Raw genomic sequence first — 14,293 nt, 5'->3', positions numbered from 1 at the left:
ATCAGTGATGTCTTTTGAGATGTCATCGGTGATATCATCAGTGATGTCACTGACCACGTCATGAATGATGTAATATGTGACGTCATCAGCAATGCATTGCGGGGGCACGATTTATAGTTAGCTCAACTAACTATAACAACCGAATTTCTCTAGTTTTGTACAAGTGAAATGTGCAACTAACTATAACGTCCCTGAAACCTGTGGTTTTTTCAGTGAATTTCTAAGGTTTTTTAAAATGCTAATTTCTAACTATAACGTCCCTGAAACTTATGGCTTTTTCAGTGAATTTCAAAGGTTTTCAAATGCTCATTTTTAGCTATACCGTCCCTGAAACCTATGTTTTTTCAGTGAATTTCTAAGGTTTTTTAAATGCTAATTTCTAACTATAACACTCCTGAAACCTGTGTTTTTTTTCAGTGAATTTCTAAGGTTTTTTACAGGCCACGTTCCCCTTTCTCCACCACTATGCAAACACCCTCTTGGCACGTTCTAAGTTGGGGGATTAAGTCCCCTTGAATACTGAGGGTCCCTGGGGGCCAACTAGGCCACCAGGTACCTCCAGTAAGCCCCACACAGCTGGATTACTGTGAGTGGTACAAGGCCACACCCTCTTTTTACACCACTCTGCAAATGCGCCTCCTGGCGCACTGCTGCTTGGGAGATGAAGTCCACTTCAGTCCTGAGGTCCTCAGGACACAAGGGGACTTTGTCACCCCCACCAGCAGTGCACCACGTGGTGCGTTTGCAGAGTGGTGTAAAAAGGGGGAGTGGCCTCGTACCACCTCACAGCAATCCCACTGTGTGGGGCTTAATGGTGGTCACCCTGGGACATTGCAGGAGCCGGCCCTGGGGGTAGGCAGTCCCAGGGCCATCAAGGACTTCAGGAGGGGGCCGCACGCCTCCCTTCCCATCATTTGCATAGCTCCGAGAGGTGGTGGTCCCCAGGGCTGGGGATCTGCAACAGACCCCATATTTAAATAAAGTGTGCCCCGGGGAGGTGGTGGTCCCCGGGGCAGTGTGGGGAGGGGCAGGAGCCCCCCACACTTTTTTAATTCTATTTTAGCCCCGGGGAGGTGGCGGTCCCCTGGGCTTGTGGGGGGCCACGAAGCCCACCATACATAATTAACAATGCCCCGGGGAGGTGGCAGTCCCCAGGGCTGCGGGGGGCCATGTGCTTCCCGCAGATAAATAATGAAGCCCTGGACAGGTGTAAATCTTTAAATATTTCAAAAACTACTTAACGGATTCACACCATTTAAAAAAAAGCATGCTTTCTGGACCAAGAGCTATCTATGTGCCAAATGTGGTGTAATTCCGTTCAGCAATCCCGGCTGTAGCCGTGTCTAAAGTTTCCTATGGCAAAAACATGTTTTGGAACCCCCCTTGTTTCTCAGCCCCTGCTTGACGAATCACCCGGAAACTTGTAAGACAGGAGCTGACCTGAGTGAACAATTAGTTTTGAAAATTTTGTGAAGATTCATCAAACGGTGCCAAAGTTATTGGCAAATTAAAAAACGCTTTTCCTATGGAAACTAAGTTCTAACTATAACTACCTACTGGCTACCGCCAGTAGGTAATATATATATAAATATGAAGATATATATATATATATATATATATATATATATAACTGCCAGTAGGTAGTTATAGTTAGGACCTATAATCCATAGATAATCCGCAATATTCTATTTGGAATAACTTTGGTGTTGGTTGACGAATCTTCGCGAACTTTTCAAAACTGGTGGGGCGCTCCAGTCCGCTCCTATCCTGAAAGTCTCGGGGTGATTCGTCAAGCAGGGGCCGAGAAAAAAGGGGGTCCCAAAAAGTGTTTTCCCTATGCAATTTTCCATAGGAACCTTTAATCGCAGCTACAGCCTGAACTACTGAACAGAATTACACCAAATTTTGGCAAAGAGGTAGCCCTTGGTTCACACTCGTGCCTGTGGTGTAAATCCGTTCAGTAGCTGCTGAGAAAATCAAAAGTAAAATATACATATATATCTATGGCCTCGTAGGATCCGCGCACCCTATGCGCACCCAGCGCACACCCTCACGATCACAAGCTGCATGCTAATTGGCTATCAACTGGCTGTAAACACTCCAAACCAGGAAGTGTTGGCAGCCATTTTGTGCCTCGGTAGAAGCAAGGCTCAAGAAATCAGTGGATCAAGTGTGCGAAACGTATAAAGGGGGCAGGGTAGAAATACCCTGACCCTCTAGACCTGCGTAGGGGGTCCCACAAGGACCTCCAGGCCCCCCCCCAATTATTATTTTTTTAAACGGCAAAATGCGTGCAGGGTGCGTGGCTCCTGCCATAAAAAATAAAATAAAACGAAGCGCGGGCTCCTGCGCTTCTTTAATAATTAGCCCAGAGAGGCCCCCCAGCCCCGGGGACCGCCACCTCCCGGGGCAACAAAATAAATGGGTGAGGGGCTCAAAGGCCCCCCAAGCCCTGGAGACCACCACCCCCTGGGGCTTTTTATATTGTGGAAGGGGGGCCGCATGGCCACCCTCCTGGAGCCGTCAATGTCCCTGGGAACTGCCACCCCTCAGGGCCGGCTTCTGCAGTGTCTCGGGTGCCCACCCCCGGGACACTGCTGTTTGCTGTCATAGCAAACTTGGTTTGGATTTTGAAAGAGAGAGCAGGGAAATCTGCTCTCTCTTTCAAAATGCACACCATATTGCTTTTCCACACGAAGAACTGCATTTTAGCAGCTCCCCGTGTGGAAAAGCAATGCCGGCACCGGAAGGACGCGGGGAGCCGGCTGGGACCGTGGGGGCATTGGGGCTCCCCCCACGGTCCCCAACGTTGTATATAGGCCCCTGGGGATGGGGTCCCCAGGGAGAATAGAAATTAGAGATAGGTGCAAATTTTTTTCTTACGGGCAAATTAGGAGTCGCGCACCCAGCGCGGCGCTCAGCGCGGCCCCCTAGTGTGCACGTGCTGGGTGCGCGAATCCTAACACATCGGACACGTATATGAAGTCACGCGCAAGCGCGCGAGTGTCGCGTAAAGTAATACGTATGTGTCGCGTATGCGCCTGCAGTCACGTCGCGTAGAGATCACGCACGAAAATACGTACCCATCATACATCCTACGCGGATCCTACACAACAATCCTAAAATAGCAGCTAGGTTCCGCGCAGCGATCGAGAAAGATACGCTTTGGGTGCGCGACTCCCCCAAAAAATAAAAAATAAATAAATAAAATATTATAAATATATTTAAAAGAATATATAAAACAAAAAAAACCATTAGAGTTTCAATATTTTTTTTTCCATTTAATTTTGTTAATGTAATTCAACAAATAAAATATGTAAAAATAAATAGTTAAAAAATCAGTATCAAAAAACTAAATATAACTATTATTACATTTAAAAATTGTCATTTAAGAAAACTTTGAAATTCACTGAAAAAACCATAGGTTTCAGACATGTTAAAGTTAGCAATTAGCATGAAAAGAACCTTTGAAATTCACTGAAAAAAACATAGGTTTCAGGCAAGTTAGAGTTACGAATTAGCATTTAAAAACCTTTGAAATTCACTGAAAAAACCATAGGTTTCAGACATGTTATAGTTAGGAATTAGCATTTAAAAAACCTTAGAAATTCACTGAAAAAACCATAGGTTTCAGGGGTTTTATAGTTAGCTGGCCATTTCACTTGTACAAAACCATTGAAATTCCTCCGTTATAGTTAGTTCTACTAACTATAAATCGCGCCCCGCAATCCACTGCTGATGATGTCACATATTACATCACTCATGATATGGTCGGTGACATCACTGATGACATCACTGATGACATCTCAAATGACATCACTGATGACATCATCCAGTAGATGTAATATGTGACGTCATCAGCAGTGGATTGCGGGCGCGCGAGTTATAGTTAGTAGAACTAACTATAACGGAGAAATTTCAATGGTTTTGTACGAGTGAAATGTCCAGCTAACTATAACACCTCTGAAACCTATGGTTTTCTCAGTGAATATATATATATGTGTGTTTCGGTGTGTTTCTTTGAATCTGCAAATATAATTTAATTTCTTAACAGTTACCGAACAATTGATTAGGCACCACAAACAAAGAGGTTCAGATAGTGACTTGTTGTTCCTCAGACATTCCAAGCTGTTTAATGTTTTGTAACAGTCCAAACACAAGACTTACTGTGAGTAAGCATCAAAATATTAATGCAGCTTATTACTGTAAGAAAATAAAATTCTGCGAAACTAAACTTATATTAGACACTGAAAAAAATTATTTTGCCCAGGGCCAGAATTTAAAACGACATTAATTGGGCTTAGAATAAAGATACTCTCATGGTATGATGCACAAGATACAGATTGCTAAAGGTTATTGCTATTTGTGTATAGAGCTCCCAGGCTGATGCGCAAATCTAAGCATATGGTGAAACATGTAGTAGAGTACATAAAAATAGTGTAGGAAATTGAATTACTTGTCGAGGGGGGCTCTGCTGCTACTTTTGACCTAGCGTTTTAGCGCGTCGCTTTTCAGCGCTGTATTTTAACTTAATGTGCTTTCATTAGCGTGTATTTTATCCTGCGCTTTGCTGCTTGGCCTGGGGGCTAGGGTCTCCACTTACCTGCATTTAAACTGTTGAAGCACCGCCGTTTTGGTGGGTCCGGGTCCCGAGGGGGCATATCGAATCAACTTTGGCCGCCATTTTGGATTGGGGCTTTGGCGCTTTTGCGGGCGCCATCTTAGAGCGTCCTGACGCTCGCTTCAGTCCAGGGGACGCCTATTTAAGGCGGACTCGGGGGATTTGACGGCGGTCAGGCTCTGCTGCTACTTTTGACCTAGCGTTTTAGCGCGTAGCTTTTCAGCGCTGTATTTTAACTTAATGTGCTTTCATTAGCGTGTATTTTATCCTGCGCTTTGCTGCTTGGCCTGGGGGCTAGGGTCTCCACTTACCTGCATTTAAACTGTTGAAGCACCGCCGTTTTGGTGGGTCCGGGTCCCGAGGGGGCATATCGAATCAACTTTGGCCGCCATTTTGGATTGGGGCTTTGGCGCTTTTGCGGGCGCCATCTTAGAGCGTCCTGACGCTCGCTTCAGTCCAGGGGACGCCTATTTAAAGTCGTCCTCTCCGCTTTAAATGCAGATCGGGATGCCCCCAGGTTTCAGAGTGGACTTAGGGCGGTGGCAAGCTGGATGAAGAACAACTGTCTCCAGCTCAACGCGAAGAAAACCGAGATCATGATCGTTGGCAGGAAGGCGGAACTGTGGGGGGACAAGTGGTGGCCCATTGAACTGGGGCCGGCCCCTCTCCCGGTCACTGAACTTAGGAATCTGGGAGTGTGGATGGATCCCGCTCTAAGTTACGAGGGCCACTCGAAGAAAATCGCGGCCGGTTGTTTTGGCATCCTGCGGTCGCTGAGGCCCATTCTTAAGTTCTTTGACCGTGGTACCAGGCAGCTGATAGTCCAGGCCACGGTATTATCTCGCCTGGACTATGCCAGCTCGCTTTTGGTAGGGGCCAATATGGCGGAGACTACCCGCCTTCAACGAGTGCAGAACGCCGCGGCTAGAGCCATAGTAGGCTTACCCCGAAGGAGCTCTGTCTCAGGCGTCTTGAGATCCTTGCATTGGCTCCCCATTAAATCACGCATCCAGTTCAAGGTGTTGTGTTTGGCGTTTAAGATCTTGAGGGGAGTAGGTCCGCCAATTCTTGCTGACCTCCTGTCGTGGTATGTTCCTTCCCGCACTTTGAGATCGGGAAGCCAAGCGCTCGCGCTGGTCCCCCGCTACAGGTTGTGTCGGGCTGGTGGTCGCTCTTTTAGGGTGAGGGCGGCTGAACTCTGGAATTCCCTCCCAGTGGACTTGCGGCTTCGGACTGACCTCTTGGCCTTTCGCAAAGCTTTGAAAACGTTTCTTTTTTAAATAGATCTTTTATCTGTGTTGTGTTTCTGTTATCTGTTGCACATTGCCTGCCATGCGCCAGGACGCCCCTTAGCTGGGGCAGCTGTGCGCAATACAAAAGTGCATAACATAACATAACATAACATAACATAAAGCCCTACTCAAGCAGAAACCACAGTTTTTGTCAGAGTGAAGTCACAAGCATCCCCCAATTAACCTGTGCTTAACCCTCTGGTAGCTTGGCAATAAAGCCGTCAAGCTTAACTTATAGGCACTGTGTAAAGTATTTCTACAGCACTTCAAACAGTAAAAACGCAAAACACAACCCTAGAAAAAACCCACACCACTTTAGAAAAATGTCAAAAGAGTCAAATGTAATAAATTATTTGAGATCAAAAGACCACAATCCAGTCATTTGTACCAGAGATATTCACTTTTGAAGATTTAAGTGAAAATGGTGCCTAATAGCATAAAACAGCAGCTGTGGTTATCTGGCGGCAGAAGACCAGGACAAAGCTACAAGTTCAGTTCGACTGTGCTGGAGCGCGAGCTGGATACAGGGAGGAGAAGGAGTTAGGCATTCTAAATAAAGTACCTTAAATCTTGGTTGCAAAGTGTTGCAAGATCCCCCCCCCCCTCCCAGCGCCTTGAGACCCTTGATGGGTGAGTAGCGCGCTTTATAAATGCGATTGATTGATTGATTGATTGATCCTGCATCGAGAATGCATTGTGCAGCAGTGGTCCAGATAAGCTGTGGGCAGCGATACGAGGTCCGGCATCAAGTATGTGTTGCACAGAGATGGTTCTGAGGATATTGACAGCAGATGCTTGCGGTGCAAAGTCCTGCATCAGGGATGCGTCAACCAGAGGCGGTTCTGAAGGGTTGCGTCACGTAGCAGTGGCTCTGATGCAAAGATGAATCGTGAATTGTCGGTTCTGCCCAAGAGATCACAGCTGGGCTGGTAGAACACCTTTAGGCTCACTTTCAAGGGTCGAGGACGGGGTGGAACCACTTGGGGTGCAACACTCACAGCAGGCAGGGTCCAGGTGCTGGGTACAAGGTGGTTGGTGCATTTTCTGACCCTGAGGCTCTGATCACTAGGCCAGCCAACTAGCCTTTGGAGTCATTCTGGTTGTCCTGGTTCAATATGTAGATCCAGTTATATTTAATCAGGAAGCAGGGCAGAAGAGTAACAGAGCAGCAGAGTAGTTGTCATTCTTGAATCAGAGCAGCACAACAGTCCTTCTGAGTCATCTACAGATCCAGAGGTGTACTAGGAGTTGGGTCTGAGGGTCCAGGGGTGATTGATATGTATTGAAAAGGAAGTTTTAGATCTGGCAAAAGATTTATTTTTCCAGGTCTAAATCGCAGTTTAAAGCTGCACACACCGGTTGCAATGGCAGGCCTGGAACATGCTGGAGAGGTTACGTAAGTGGGTGGCACAAATAGTGCTGCAGGCTCACTAATAGCATTTAATTTACAGACCTTGGGTACAAATACTATCAAATTCCTAGGGTCTTACAAGTAAATTAAATGTGCCCCTTGAGGGTTAGCCAATGTTGCCATGTTTTAGGGAGTGAGCACACGCACTTTAGCACTGGTCAGCTCTGGTAAAATGCACAGAGTTCTAAGACCAACAAAAAGCAGATCATCAAAAAATGGAGGTGTGAGGCAAAAAGTTTTTGGGAAGACCATCCTAAGACTGTCAAGTCTAACAAATAGCAAGTTTGTACCTATCTATGGAAGGTCAACCAATGTACTAGTTCACAAACCTCAGAGTTCACTGCTTTGTATGAAAGCATGAACTTCACGTCTATGGTGCTCTCTATGTCTGCTTGATTGCTGAAGGATCTGCTTAGCTTTATCTATTGATCTCAATGTCCATATGTTGTTTTAGTAGATAAACACACCTGCACAAAAACACTCATCTCACAGAGCAGACACCCTTGCAATATGATGCAAAGGTGCCTGAGCTTGCGCATGGCAGCCCATTGTGTGCCAGTGCAGGGGAAAGCATAGGGATGCATCATATTGTTGTTGGTAAACTTGATTTAACGGAACGACAAAGTCCGTTGAAGGGGATTTTGATTCCAGAACCAATTGTCCCTTCCTCTATTCCACGCCCCTCCTTTAATTATGTATGCAGCCAGGGGGCGGTTGCCGGCTTCTCCATATTGAGTAATTCCGTTGGCTTATCGGATTTTCAAACGACTAAACAATCCCCCAACGTCGAAGGTGTTAAAATTATCTCATGGAATGTGGCAGGCCTCAAAAATAAACTCCCCAATCCGGAGTGGGGTTTATTTATCACTTCCTTTGACATCTGCATGCTGCAAGAAACCTGGATGCTTAAAGAGAGTGTGGCTCCGGGCTTTGCAACATTTGATATTTTGGCATGTAAGAGTAGTAGGGGAAGGCCCTCGGGGGGGCTGTCCTTATGGGTTGGCTCCCATCTGGGAGTAAAGGCAAAGCACATCCCAACTGACTCTCGGGATGTACAACTTGTACTATTGGACGTAGAGAATGGCCCGAGTATTGCTCTGATAAATGTTTACTCAAGACCTATTAAGAGGGGCCTTGAATCGAAGGCCATTACTGTATTGTCCAAACTCCTACAGTCACTTGACTCCTCTACTGTGCTAATTCTGGGCGGGGATTTTAACTGTCACTTCGAGCCTCTCCTGGACTTACATACGGGAGATCGCGATGAAGTGGATTCATTATGGAATATTCCTGACCCACTGACCCCTTTGGTTAAGGTATGGACTCCCCTTGTCTTGCAATTGCAGTCACTCTCTTTAGCTGCATCATTGCGAGCATGTAATGGAAGGGTGATGCCAGATAGACCTGGGAAAGCAACGTCCAATAGAGCAAACTATACCTCAATAATTGACTACATTTTCATTGAAGCTAGACATTGGGACAGGCTTTATGAATTTGTGGTCATTGAGAGGTTGGATAGTGATCATAACGCTCTAGTTCTGACCCTTAAACCAGTGAGCTTTGGACTCAAAAATCCTGCCCCGGGTGATAATTTTGTGATTGATCCATTGAAAATCAGAAATTGTAGAAGGAGAGTAAAGTGGCCAGAACTCCAAATGTCCAATAGTAAGCTGGCGGAACTGTATGGAACAATAATACCATTTATTGAAGAGATGGGGGAAGTTGGGCCTCTGGGTAGCCCCACTGATATCCACGGCAATCTGGTTATTGCATTAAGGGATATTTTGTACCCAGTAAAAAGGGTCACACAGCCAAGGGCTGTAACAGCTCGGTGGTTTAACAAAACCTGCCATACAGCCAAAAAGGCCCTGCTGATGGTAATAAAAACTAAGGACAGAGAAGCAATTAGGGCAAATCGTTCCTTATACAAAAAAACAATTAGTAATGCTAAGAAGGAAGGGGAGGTTGAACTGTGGGAGCAGTTGGGCCATGCGCTTAGTTGTAAGGACGTTAAATTATTTTGGACTATTGTCTCAACTGGAGTCAGTGGGTATTCTCTTGCCCCTGCCCCTAATATCGCTGCCTCAGTTTGGGAAAATCACTTTTGCGGCTTGTATGGCACACGTGATCTTGATAGTCTGCCTGTTGACACCCCAGACTTTTCTCTAGTCCCAGTATGTCATGCCCCTTCTGAACTCCTTACTTTGATCGAGGTGGAAACAGCAATTGAAAAAATGCTTCCGAACAAGGCGCCGGGCTTGGATAAACTGCCTGGGGACCTATTTAGGGCTCAACCAAAGATTTGGGCACCCTACTTGGTTGTCTTATTTAATCGTATTTTACAGGGGGGTGAAGTACCCTATTCTTGGCTCGGGGCCGAAATAGTACCCGTCTTTAAAAAGGGCTGTCCATTAACTCCCTCCAACTATAGGCCTATTAGTCTCATAGATACCTCACAAAAATTAATGGGGAGGGTTCTTCTGGACAGGGTCTTGGGATGAATTGAGGAGAACGGGATTTTGTCCACATTTCAGGGAGGCTTTAGGGCTGGTACTTCCACTCTAGATCAGATTTTTTGCCTGCAGGTCTTGTATTGGAAAACAGCCTTGGTTGAGGGTGGCAGTCTCTACCTGGTGTTTGTGGACCTGCGGGCAGCCTTGGATCTAGTTCCACAAACTAAATTGTGGCAAGTACTGGCAGATCTGGGTCTTCCACCTTACTTATTGGCCGTCCTGTCTAGGCTTCACGACAAAAATTTCGCCCAAGTAAGGTGTGGTAAACACGGTGAGCTTACTGACCGTTTTCCCGTTCAAAAAGGCGTTCGCCAAGGGTGTGTCCTGGCCCCCACATTGTTCAGCCTTTATATTAATGGTCTTATTGACCATTTGAATTGTATAGTAAATAATGACGCCCCTAAATTAGCATCAGGACGTGTGCCCGCACTGATGTTCGCAGACGATACCTTGCTACTGTCTAGAACATCATCGGGCATACAAAATACACTGAATGGTTTTGCGAAGTTTTGTAAGCTAAGAGGACTTGAAATAAACCTGGGGAAAACTAAATATATGATTTTTAACCCCCCTAAGCGGGTGCGACCAAACCCAGTCTTATTTGATATTCCACTTGAGAGAGTTAAAACTTTCGTTTATTTGGGTGTTACCTTAACGGAGAATTTTAGCTGGAATTCTCAGATTGCTAAGTCAACGCTCAAGCTTGTCCAATTGGCAGGGGGTTTGAATAAAGTTTTTAAAAGATTGACTTTCAACCCAGTGTCTCCTGCCCTTGAAATTTATTGTCGACAGGCAAGAGTGGCTGCAATCTATGGGGCTGAACTCTGGGGACATAAGCAGACAGTGTCTCTCTCAAAGGCTGAGCAATCTTTTTTAAGATCTCTTCTAGGGCTTCCTTCCAGCACACCGTTGATCCCCCTTAGGTTTGATCTTGGGTTAGTCCCAATAGAGGAGATCATCAGTGCAAGACCCATTTTGTACTGGAAGAGGCTGTGGTCAGTGCCTGAACTGTCCTCGTATAAATTAGAATTTGTAGAGATCTGGCCTACACTTAAATTTAATAAGATCCCTTGGCTTCTGCATATTAATGCAGCTTGTACCCAACTAGGACTCCCGGAATTGTGGGCAAATCCGGAAGCAAGTTGCCCTGGGATACCAAGGAAGGAACTTCTTTCTCTGGTGTCCATGAAAAACTTTTCTTCTCTTTCAAGCTCTTCAGCTATGGGTAGGTTGACCTTAGAATTCCTCATGGTTAAACAAGATCCCAAACTAGAGGAATTCATGGATCAAAGAGAACCCCCACTTGCTCGTAAATTGTATATCCAGCTAAGGTATGGTACCCTACCGGTTAGGTCCTTTTCATCCAAGTGGCAGACACAAAACCAGGAAAGTTGTCCTGCTTGTAATTACAAAACAGAGTCTGTTGCACATGTGTTGCTTTTTTGTTCTGCTTACCATCCAATTAGGAAATGTTGGCTGATTCCCATTTGTAGGAATCTGGGATTTCGTCACTTTAAGCAGGCTTGCAGGACGTTAGTCTATGACACTCATCCCAACATTGTTTTTGCTGTATCCCGCTATCTCCACAGCATGTGGCGTAGGAGACAAACGTTTTTAACCTAATCACTTTCACATTGATAACTTGAAGTTTAATCCTTTTCTAAAAAATGTTTAACTTTAAATGCTATTTATTGTTTTATTGTGCTATTGTAATTGATGATGTACGTATGTGCACTTTTATGGTATTATGACCGAAATAAAGTTATCAAGCATGTTGTTAATACGACAAATCCATGTGTTTTGAAAATGACACAGCACGGCGCAGCTAAATGTTCCGTCCTTTTCCTGTAGATGAGACCCTAAGGGTTGGCTGCTATATGCCAGCGCAGGCACCTTTGTGTCATATTGCAAGGGTGCCTGCGCTGCACAAAAACCTTAATGGCATTTTCCTCTTTCTATGCATGCTGCAGAATGCAGCATGCATAGAAAGAGGAGAAAAGGAGGAGGAATAAAAGTATTTTTCCTCGCGGCCTTATTCCTGCACCTCCGCTGGGGTGGCATAGGATTCTGAATCATTCCCAGTCTTACAAAATGTTGTAAATCTGTGAATGCGTCAAGTTCCATGTAGGTTGCATGGGAACACCCACAGCAACACGCATGGATGCCCCTTTCACACAGAAAAATTTGTGAAAGGGGTCCATATTTACGCAGGGTGACTTTACGTGCCTTGTAAATATGGGCAAGCCCATTGCGCCACCAGTGCGTCAAAAATAGTAACGCACCGGTGGCGCAATGGGCTTGTAAATAAGCACTTACATTTCCAATGCCCGAGCCATGAGCGAGCCTGCCGCCAGTAACATCATCATGACAGGACATTCTCTTGCGTGAAAGAAATCAGTAGGTAATTAATAATTAAGGCTGGTCTTCGGAAGCCGTTTCAGCCTTCTTTTGCTGTCCATGACTGTTTTGCTAATTTTAGCAGTACCAGGCAGGAAAAACACTAACAATGTCTCCAACTTACTAGATGAAAACTTCCAGTGCATCGCTTGTGTTTTTTTCTCCAATCACAGGTCCGTTTTGGTGGCTTGAAAAAAAAAACTATCGCAAACTTGAAGCCCTGCAGTCATGTCAAAGCAGTCTGACTTGCATTGTTTTTTTCTGAAATTGCTTCAGCCATGTCAGAGAAGCAGTTTGGTAAAAAAAAAAAGGCTGCTGACTCAGCAGCAAACTCTAGATTGGGCTCATCAAATTGAAAATTGGGTGCTCCGCTCTTAAATGATTTACATGGAACCAAGAAGAATTACGTCACAATGGGGCCAAAACACTATTACATTCTTCAGTTGCTCATGCCCCATGGAGAGGAATTTTGAAGTGTAACACAGCAAATTGGTAGACCAAACTCCGGATATTTTCAAACTGGATAAGTACAATTTACAGCTAGCACTGGTGGATTCCATAGTTGTCATTTTGGTGTGTCACCCAGGGTCGTAGCTATCACTTCTGACACTTGGTATTGCATTTGTAACCCCTTGTCTCAGAGGTGCCAGGAACACATTGGTAGCTCGTCCTTATGGACTTTGGTTGGGTCTCTAATCTCCTTTTTTGTCAATTTTTGTTATTACATTAATAATGAATAATAGTATATTATTCACTATTAGTGTAAAAACAAAATGGGGTATAATTAGCTGGAATATGACCCACCCTGGCAGCAGAGGCAAGTAAAAAATGCTTTTAAATATGTGTGGTGTGCAGGCGTGCAGGTGAGATTGTGTTTATGTTTGAGAGAGTGTGTGTATGTGTCATTGTGTGTATATGTGCACATGTGTAAATGTGTTTGTGAGTGAATGTAAAGGTCTACAAACCTACCGGTCCCCACTGAGCCTTCGACGATGCCATATTCGACTTCATAGCTCTCCATGCTCTCACATCCACTGACTACATCCTACTCGGGGACCTCAATTTTCACCTGGACAACCCCGAAGACCAGAACACCGCATCCCTACTGGAGAACCTCATCACTGCAGGACTCTAACAACTAGTCACTTCACCAACCCACTCAGCAAAACACATGCTAAACCCCGTTTTCTCCGCTAGCGACATTACCTCCAGCCACACCTCCGAGCTCCTCTAGATTGACCACTCCTGAGTCAACTTCTCCTTCACCAAGCCCACCATACACCACCACACCCACAGCTTCCCCAGCAGAAGCTGGAACAAGGTCACTGAAGAACATCTCACACCCTCCACCAGCAAAACCCCTCCTCTGATATCCACAGATGCCAACACCTCAGCAAGAAACCTCCACCGATGCATCTCCAACTATTCCGACAATCTGGCTCCCCTCAAGAATGCCCCCGGCAAGCATCATTCGAAGAAAACAAGCTGGTTCCCGACCTTCAAGAGTCTAGGCACACCTGCAGACGGCTCCAGAAGAGATAAAGGAGCAACACAAATACCCGGAAGCCCACACAGCCTTCAAATCCGCCATCACCACACATCACACCCTCCTCAAAACAACAAAGAAAATGGCACTTCAAGAAAGAATCAACACCAGTGTGCAAAACAGCAAAGAACACTTTGCCATAGTCGAGGAGTTTGCCAAGCCCAACACCAAGACTACAGACTGATCTCCCTGCTCCTCTTCCCAGCCAGGCCATTAAGAAAGCTGTCAACACCCAACTCTCCGAGTTCACATAAGCCAACCACATCCTGATACTCTCCCAATCCAACTTCCGAAGCAAGCATAGCAAGAAACTGCCCTCCTCACTGCTACACAAGACATCAGCTCCCTCCTCCTGGACCGCTAGTCTAGACACACAGTCTCCCACTGCACCCTATGCACAAGACTACATACGCCAGCATCTGTGATAAAGCTGTGGGATTGATTACTTATTCCTCACCAGTCAAACGCAGAGAGTCATACAACTACTGTTCCTCTCAGAACCTACGGAGATCA

The sequence above is a fragment of the Triturus cristatus genome, chromosome 4_1 (genome assembly GCF_964204655.1).
Source record: "Triturus cristatus chromosome 4_1, aTriCri1.1, whole genome shotgun sequence".
Classification (NCBI taxonomy): domain Eukaryota; kingdom Metazoa; phylum Chordata; class Amphibia; order Caudata; family Salamandridae; genus Triturus; species Triturus cristatus.
This window is presented reverse-complemented; position numbering follows the sequence as displayed.